We start from the raw sequence: 10,129 nt of genomic DNA on the forward strand, positions 1-10,129 counted from the left end.
GTTCTCTGTATAAACACACACAAATATACACATACATGTGCCTGTGAATTTACATGTCCATTAATATTTGTGTGTACATATACATATGTGTATAAACTAGTGGATGCTGCTATATAAGGCAATGTGGAAAGTGTTGGAAAGATGGAAAAGTTCAAATGTTAGCATCGTGGTTGTCAAGCAGGAAGCTAAAGAAGAGATCATATTTGTATATGCAATAGTCGAAGGAGGAGTTATTCAAGGGAGAGAACAAATGGAGAGAGTAGCACAGATGTTGGAATGTAGGAAAGGAATCAGACAATACAACATCATGTATTTGATGTTTGTGTGGGATGCCATCGGCAGGCGTCAGAAGTTAGTGGGGGGGAAAATGAGGTGTCAAGGCCAGTTGTGATGAAGCCAGAGTCACTGTTTAAAATCTACAAGAGACTAGAAAGGGTAGATGACAGACAATGACATCTGCAACGTTTAGTATATATAATTCAAAGGAGAGGCAATAGAACTTTGATCTAAATAACAGAAGCGAATAAATCTGTTATATATGAAATGTCAAAGAGGAAGGGTAGCAATAATTTGAAAACTGCCTAGAAACAGGAAGTTCAATAGAACAAAGTGGTTTTGTCTTTCAAGTGAAATTTGAAACTGAGTAACTAGGAATATGGTAATAGCAAGAGCAGCAGAAGAAACCAAAGAGAAGGTAAAGTGTTAGAGGCAAGTTTACTGTAGAGCATGCTGGACTTCGGGTTCAAGGTCATGTCAAAAGACAGAAGCTTGACGTTTGGGAGGGACAGCGGAGTTTGAGGGAATGAAGGAACTGACGTCATTGCACCCCCAGTTCAAGCCCTTTATACGTCGTCTCTGCTGTGTGCCTTCTGCAGCCTAGGCTGAGCGCATGGAAGACAGGAGCTGCCACTAGGAGAGGCGGCAGTTCGCCTTCTCCTCCGATGCCTGTCTAGCCACCTTTCCTCAAAAAGCCAATTAAAAAAAAGAAAAAGTCAAATTGATAGTGAAAAGTAGAAAAAGAAGATGTATCCAATTTGGTGACATTAGAAAGAGGGGGAAGGATCCACTGAACCCCTCAATTCTTCTGTTGGGGTGCTGAAGTGAAGCGGAGGTTTACACGGAGGGTCAGGGATATGCACGTCTAAGCAGGTCCATCAAGGTGTGGTTTGGGCGACGACCCACCCATTCTTGTCTGGACTTCCGTCTTCCCCTGGAAAGTGTTGGAGCTGTGTGGAACCCCTCCCTGGGAGACTAACTCCCCCTCTGACTGGTGCCTTTTCCTTCTCCCAATATGGGATTCTTTAGGGAATTCCCTTTTCTTAGGGATCTATTATTTCCACAGTCAGATTGAAAGGTACATGGGTCTCTTTAGAATGTCTTCAGAATTCGTCTCCAACTATTTGGTGGCATCAGCCTCATTTTGGCCTAAGGTCACAGAACCTTTCCTAGCTTCCTCAGTTCCCCTGCCTGCCTTTTACTCATTTCTACCAGTTATGCATGAATTTTTGCACAGAAATATACTTCTGGAGAGCCAGACACATTGTTGGGTGGGAGTAGTAAGTCTCCTATCCTGGTTATTGATCTTTCTGTTTTACCAATTATTGAGAGAGATGATAGCGAACGCCTTCATTTCAGTTTGGATTTCTGTACTTCATTCTACATTCATAAATCCTATTTCTACACCATATATTCCATAAATTGTTATAAGATAAATTAAGAATTTGGAAAATTTAAGCCCTCTTGGTAAGTTTACACTTTTATTATTATTCACTGACCAACTTTATTCTTGATAGCATTCATGGCACTAAAAAACATTTAATCTAATACAGTCATCGCATGAGGTTTTTTAAGTTATCTTCTCATGGTCTACTGCTTTATAGCATATGTATATATGTGTTGTTTTTTTCAAGACAAGGCTTCTCTGTGTAGCCCTGGCTGTCCTGGAACTAACTCTGTAGATAGACCAGACTGGCTTCAAATTCAGAGATTCTGCCTCTGCCTCTATAGTGCTGAGATTAAAAGCGTGCACCACCACCCAGCTTTTTAAAACCCTTTTATCTTTGTGTTTAAAGTAAGATCTTTGTAGACAGTGAGTCTGTTGGTTTCCTCTTTGTCTTTGCGTGGGACTACCAGAACATCTCTTGTGAATTTTGTGTGGTTCCTTTGTTTGGTCATCAGCTATACCTTCTTTCTTTCCTGTTATTCCTTCAAAGTTGACAGATGGTATCTTTAACTTTTCATAATCTCACTTCATATACTAGTCAACCAGCCTAAGTGAAGGAGAAGGACTTTAGGACACTGTTATTGGTGTTTCCATTTGAAGACTTTTGTCATATTATAGAGGTACACTATATTTCTTACACCTATTATAAATCTTGTTATATATTATTGTCATGTTTTAATTTAAGCAATTATAATATAAAATACTCTTCAAAATTAATATATCTTGAGGAAATGGCTCATATATTTTATAAACTCAGATGGCAAAATGTTTTCCATATTAGCATAAGGACCAGACCTTGGATCTGCACCATCTACACACACACACACACACACACACACACACTAATTGGACTCAAACCTTGTGTGGTGGCATGTACCTTTAATTCCAGCTTCCAGAAGGCACAGGTAGGCAGATCTCTATGAGTTTGAGATCACACTGGTCTTCATTATGAACTCCAGACAGAGCTATAGTGAGAGCCTCTCTCAAAAATAAAAGCAAAAATCTGGATACGGTGTTGGAACAGTGGGAACAGGCAGATCCCTGGAGCTCAGCTGCTGGACAGCCTAGAGAAATCAGTGAATCCTAGGAGTATGGAAAGGAGTCCTTGTTGCGGAATATTATTTTAAGGTGTGTTACATTTGTTTATACTGTGGAACATTTGTTTAATGATGCAGATGTGATTTATGTTGCATTTGTTTAACTCTGTGAAGCTATGTTGCTTTGCCTGTTAAAACACCTAATGGGTCTAATAAAGAGCAGATTGGCCAATAGCAAGGTAGGAGAAAGGATAGGTGGGGATGACAGATTAAAATACGAGGGGAAATCTGGGAAGGGAGATCAAACAACGAGAAGAGGAAAGGAGGACTTCAGGGATCAGACACCCAGTAACACAAGCAGACACAAAATAAGAAGGAAAGAAAACATATACAGAAAAAGGTAAAAGCCCAGAGGCAAAAAGATACACAGGATAATTTAAAGTTAAGAAAAGTTGGCTAGAAACAAGCCAAACTAAGACTGGGCATTTATAAGAAAAAATAAGACTCTACGCATGGTTTATTTGGGAGCTGGGTGATGGGCCCTCCAAAATAGAAAAGCCAAAAGAGTTTTTTAAAAAAAAAGCTGTGTGATGCTGTGATGCTGCCTTCTGGATATGATGTAGCCCTGGTACTCATGAACTACAGAAGTTGAGGTTACCTTGGTCAAGGTTGGACCCATCAGTAGTCCATCAAAATGGAAGAGAAGCTCATGAGGCCCCATATCTTCTTGAAAAGCTGACAGTCAGTGGTTGCTGTCTTCAGTGGTGTAACACTGGTAAGTTGCCCGTGCTCCACTAAGCAGTCTCCTACCCATGGTCATGCCAGCAACTGGTGTGCAATTCAACTTCGTGGTCACCAAAAATGAATTTAAAAATGAAAATGGGGGGAGATGTTGGGAAGATCAGTGGGTATGAGAAGGGAACAAGAAATGGTATTGGGGTGAGTATAATAGAGGTGTACACATGAGGGAAATTATAAAGGAATACACTAAAATGTTTACAATGGTTTTCAAGTTAGTACAGAAAAAGAATAAAGTGGAAAGTAACTGTGTGAGACGTTTGATGCCAGACTCTGGTATTCATAGACACTCCTGCACATATACACATGCACTTAACATATGAACACACACACACACACACACAGAGAGAAAGAGAGAGAGAGAGAGAGTGTTCAAGGTATCCTGTGTTTCCTCATGTGAGATTCCTTCTTTTCTAGGCATTTCCTCTGTGTACAACTGGATTTTCAAGTGACCTCAACTTTTTCTACGCGAAAGACATCGTACACCTTTTCCTGTAGTGCATTGCCTGCCCTTAGTTATCTTCAATCGTTTCCATTTATGAAAATAGTTTTGAAAGCATTTTTGTTTATACTGTATAGACTTGTTTAATGTTTAACGATGACATTCTGCTCTCTTCTTGCTCAAATTGCTACCTATGTACTAACTTTTGCTGTTCCTGCATTTGTTGCTTCTAGATGCAATTATGTTTCTTTCCTGATTACTTTAAAAAATTTATCATTGCTTTAAGCAAGTGGGCTAGCATATGACTTGGTTTAGATTTCTTCCTGTTTCCAACTCTTCCAGTCTGTTGAGTTTTAAGATCTGTAAATGTAGATTCTTCAAAAATTGGATGTCTTTCAGCTATTGTTTTTTTAAATATTCCCCTTCTTCTCTTATCTTCTTTTGAAACCATGATTACAAATATATTACAATGTTCCAACTACACCTTTCTTAGAAACGCTGACCATTTTTTCAGTTACTTACTCACTATGTATATAACATTAGTTTCTGCTTCTACGTCTTCAAGTTAAATGATCTAGTCTTCTGCAGTAGCTAGCCTGTTGTTAATCCTCTATAGAACAGTTTTCATCTGTCCAGTTAGTATCTTCATATATCATTCAATTTGGCTAAATCTTTCTATTTGATGTGTTCCATTTTTCTTTTTTAACATATGACATTCATTTATAATAACTATGCTAATGGTCTTCCCACTGGGAAAAATAATCTATGCTTATTTTTTTACCTGTATCATGGTTAATATACCTTCCTTTTATTTCATTATTCCTGCTTCTTCATATGCCTGGCAAGTTTTAATTGAACACTAGAAATTGAGAACTTTATCTTGCTGTTTGTTGGGTATTTCTGCTTTTCTATAGAATTCCTAAGTATTGCTCTATACTACATTTAAGTGTGTTATCCATTTCCAGGAACTTTTAAAATGCTTTGTGCCAGATGTGTTGGCTCATATTTGTAATCCCAGCACTTGGGAAACTGAGGCAGGAGGCTTATATCATGAGTTCAAGGCTAACCAGAGCTAGAAGACCCTATCTCAAAAAAGAAAGAGAGAAAGATGAATAAAAAAAGATTTGTGATGTTGGGCTATAGTAGATATTATCCAACCTAGACTTTGCCTGAGTACTGAGGCAAAATGCTGAGCTTTCTACCTAGTATTCCATTCATTGGGAGTTTGCCCACAAGGGGAGACAGAAACACAAACTATTCTTGGCCTTGTATGAAATCTTGCTCCTTTGAAATGTTTCTGCCCTAGTTTGGGGAAGATATCTCACCTTCATGTGCTGATGTGCTTAATTTGCACTTCCCTGGAGACTTCAGGGAGCTCTTTGATGACTCCCCACTTTTGACCAGCATATAGCTTTATGTTTTTCATATCCCATGACCTCTAGACCTGTCATTTCATTAAATTCCAAGCTTCCGTCACCTACAATCAAGGAGACTGGAGATATTTACCAAGAAGGATTCCTTCCTGTGCTCTGAAAATTCCTCAACATCAGAAAACCACAGGACTGTCATCACTACTCTCCCGTCTCATCACAGGGCTGAGATAAGTGATGCATAAGTGATATGCAAAGTCTAAAAATCATGATGTTTCCCTTGGATTTTAGTTGCTTCTTGATACCCAGCATAGCAAATGTTGGGTCTCCTGTTCAGGGTAGGAATCAGACATTGCTGGCGTCTGTGATAAGTGAAATGTGGAAATACAAGAGAACATTTATAATAAGGTATTTATGAAGAAGACTGAGAGGAAAGGAGAAACTGGAAAGCCAAAAGAGAGAATGGGAAATTAAAGGATTAATTTCCAAATGGAAATGTAAAGAGGGAAATGAAAAACTGAAATGGACTTCAAATTTGCAGATGAAAAGAAACAGGGAGAAAGAAAGTAATGGCAATGAAGCAGAGAGGTTGCAATGCAGAGTTCACTAGGTGGGCTGATAGTGCCTGAACCTGCATTATACAATGGGACTAAAGGTGAACAACTTCCTGTAATTAGACAGAATGGTGGAGAGAAAGGAAGCTGGACTCTTCCACCTCTCCCCATCTCAGACCTCTTTTCCAACTCTCTCATTCCTAAGATTTAAATATTCTTAATGAAGTGAGCAGTTCACAGATTGTCCAATGAGCTTGCCATCAACCCCACTTTATGGTCTCCTACAAAGGTCACCTCGACACCTGATACTCATTATTTCCTGGTGCCACACACAACTTTTGAAATGAATACCTTATTACACAACTCGAGCGAAATGTGGTGATATTTTGCTTGTACGGACAAAGCTTGTCTGAGGATCAGAGGGTAGAGCTTGCCACTAGGCTAATCACAGAGATCTGGAGGTCTGCAAAGACAGACAGGAAGTGAGATGGCTGGGCAGAGAGAGGATATAGGGGGGAGGAAACAGGAAGTCCATCTCTTTTCCCATGGGAAGCTAATGATGTAAAGGTGGCTTTGGCTTGCTCCTTCCTCTCTCTGATCTCTCAGAATTTTCCTCTATGTATGATTCCAGGTTTTTATTATTTTAACCTATTAGGATTTGGGTTACAGTGAAGAGATAGGAGACAGTGAACACCACCTTAGTTGAGCAAGGTAATGACTCTGAGAGTAAGCCTAACATGGGAACTGGGAACACACAGGCAGGGAGGGACAGGTCCTGTGAAACCTTGGACAGGGGGAAACTGCCAGAAAGTGCTGTGTTATGATATGCAACTCAGGTGGGACATTGATGGAAGCCCCATGGTGGTGAGGGACAAACACTCCAAGCAGACAGAGCTTAAGTGGGAAGATTCTTTGGGGAGGGGAGGAAGGGAGTGAGAAGGGAGAGGGAGAGGGGGAGAGAGAAGAGAGAAAAAGACAGAGATAAAAGAGAGACAAGACAGAGAGAGAGAGAGAGAGAGAGAGAGAGAGAGAGAGAGAGAGAGAGGGTAGACCTTGTCTCTTGAAGGAAACTTTTGTGGCTGGGTACAGCTGTAGTCAGGGTACTGTTTGTCATGTGCCCCAAGGGGCGGGACGAGCTGTGCCTAGATGCTAACATGCTGTCCCTATGACCCAAAGGGATCTTCTAGGAAAGAGTTTATAGATTATAGAAGTAAGCACAGAAGAAAGAATGTTCTGTTAGAAGAACGTGTGAGAAGCTGGCAATTACTCCAATTGCAAGTGGGTCCATACAGCTGGGAGCCTAGAAAGCCCATCAGAAGCCTTGTCACAGAAGTGCCTGCATTTGGAATTGACCCAGAGAAAAGTGTGGGGTTCTAGAGCAGTTATATGCCGAGTATTGACTGTGGTCAGTTTTGTGTTCAGAAATCATTTTGATGGCAGCAGATGGTACAGAAGTGAGGAAGTTAAGGCGGGCTGGGTGTTCACTGTGAGAAGGGACGGTGTTCTGTGAGGTAGAAAGAAGCGGGCAACATGAGGAGACACTGATGTGTCATAGGGAGTGGAACCCAGACCTGGTAGCCGGGTAAAGCCATGGCATGAGAAGGCACACGAAGAGAAATACCCAGTTCTTTGTCCTGGGTAACTGGATGGGCAGCAGTGTTCCCAGCATTCTAGATGCTCTAAAAACGCCTTGTAAAATAAGTCAGAAAGATGTGAATGGTCATGATTTGCTTTCCTCCGCTCAACACTGTTTACATGTTCTAGGAAAGAAGCCGGAAGCTGTGGAATAACGACCAAGAGTAATGGGCTGGGGTAGAGGAATCCGAAAGACCAACGAAGGCTGGCTGCCACAAGTAGTCAAAGGTTCTGGTGCCCTTTTAGCAACCCTGGGAAGTGCGATGATAACATCCCATCCGAGAGGGCAGATAGAGATGCTGAACTGAGCACAGGCTGAAAACATGGAACAATGAGGATAGAAGAAAAGAAGAAGGCAAGGTAGAGAGCAGCGTGTGTAGATAACGCAAGTGCTATCAAAATCCCTCCTAAAGGCACAGGGTGAACAGGGAAGCCATGATGGGCCAATCTGAGAATACAGGCGGGATAAACAGTGCAAAACAAGTAATCGGTCACGACAGAGAAACGGATGAATGGGAGAGTCTTTCACTAAATGTGGTGCTCATGAATTCCCAGTGCCAAAATGGCCCCAGACAGAATTGCTCTTTGCAGAGAGTTGGTAAGTATGACTGGCACAAGTGTCACCAGGGTGAACACGTATGTCATGGGGTGGGGAAGAGCACCCCCTTAGTTCCAGCCGTTTGGGTGCCTGAGGCCGCAGTGTACGGTGTGAGGCCAGCTTGAACAATTTAAGCAAGACATAGCCACATAACATTAAAATAGGGCTGGCTAGTGGCTCTAATTCAGTGGAAATGTACCTACCTGCCTAGCATGGGCAAGACTTCGGATAAATGCCCCGAACATACAGCAAATGATAGAAAGAAAGAGAGAAAGGAAGGAAGGAAGAAAGGAAGGGAGGGAGGGAGGGAGGGAGGGAGGGAGGGAGGGAGGGAGGGAGGGAGGGAGGGAGGAAGAAAGAAAGAAGTCCAAGTCCAATAAGGGGAGTTCAGAGAAAATCGTCAAAGCAAAATATGCTGGCATCAGAGAAATGAATGAAAAGGTGACACTATTAAGAAATCAGGGTTAATTTTATGGAGGAAGAACTGGGGGGGAGGATGCTAGAAGTGTTGTCATGATGAAGAGGAAACTGATATAGATAACGACTGGGAAGCCTATTCCAGAAAAGCATTCGTTTTTTGAGTAGATTTGCTATAGCTGGAGACAGGCGCACAGCAGTGGTTTTCTTTCTGTTCACCATTCTCTCACCAAAGTAGAAATGGGGGTGGGGCAGTATGGCAAGGTAGGGGCTGGGAAAGAAATAGTCACAAGCTTTCTCTTTGTTAACAACTTAAAAATAAACACATTTGAGGCTTTAAATCATGAATGGGTCTGGAGGCTTCAAGGTCATTTCGAGTTCTCTCACCACGATACTTTGGACACCTTGTATGTAGTTACTGAGCATCTCCATAAGGAACTCTCTGAAGTGGCCTCACATTTGAACATCTTCTAAGTGCTTCCTAGGAGGAAATATAAAAATTCCTTGCCAACGAGAGTCTGGGTACAGAAAAGTCCATCGGTCAGACAAATCGATGCAGAAAGCTTGGGGTTTCCTATGAGACCAACAGCACACACAAAATGCCAGAAACTGGTGAGTAACAGGTGTGGGTGACAGGAGTTACATATAAAGGGTTTCATCCACACCCTGCTTTGTGGCTTTTCCTCTGGTGCCACCACCACACCTATGAGTTTCGCTCATTAAAGCAATAAAGACATAGGGTAAAACTTGCTGACAATCCATACAAGGAGCAACGCGCAGACTCAATTTGAAGACTGGGCGTGTGTGTGTGTGTGTGTGTGTGTGTGTGTGTGTGTGTGTGTGTGTTTCTATAACAGGCACACATCTGTGTGCGCATATACTTGATTATTGTTCTTGTTGCTTGACGGCATCTTCCTAGGTGTCCCTAGACGTCCTATTACTGGTTTTGGAGCTTCTGCTGGCTTCAAACTCAGGGCAATCCTTTGGCCGCATCCTATAAAGTGCTGCTATTCCAGGCCTGTGCTGCCATGCCCGTGTTAGCTATTGCGTTTTCCACCTGACCTACGTGTGAGCTGATGGGTGTGATTTAACTTGTCTTCAGATGGATTTTGAGAAATGTTCCTCCCTTTGTTCCACTTAAAGAACGTTGACACTGAAACCAAGACTATAATGGGGATGCACGGAGGTAAACTGAGGCAGGGGACTTATACATAGCATACTTTTTGTTGTTTTTTTTGTTGTTGTTGTTTTATCTGTTGTGTGTTAAAGGGCAGTGGCAAAGAGTACATGAGTGAGGGTTAAATGAAAAGGCTCTGTGTGGAAACATGATGCGGGTAACATCGTATGTAGACACAGCAATGATACATATCTCGAAACTGGAAAAGCATCTGTCGGTCCTATAAACTACAGTTTACGGAGCGCTTCCTGGGCACTGAACTTTTCTGTCCATCATTGGCGGATATCCTCTTAGGGATTCCCAGAACAAAGTAGGAAAGATTCAAAGCAACCCTCCAGGGATTCACGGCCAGCCATTGACTCCAACTTGTCACACGAC

The sequence above is a fragment of the Mesocricetus auratus genome, unplaced genomic scaffold (genome assembly GCF_017639785.1).
Source record: "Mesocricetus auratus isolate SY011 unplaced genomic scaffold, BCM_Maur_2.0 Super-Scaffold_100023, whole genome shotgun sequence".
In the NCBI taxonomy this organism is placed as follows: Eukaryota; Metazoa; Chordata; class Mammalia; order Rodentia; family Cricetidae; genus Mesocricetus; species Mesocricetus auratus.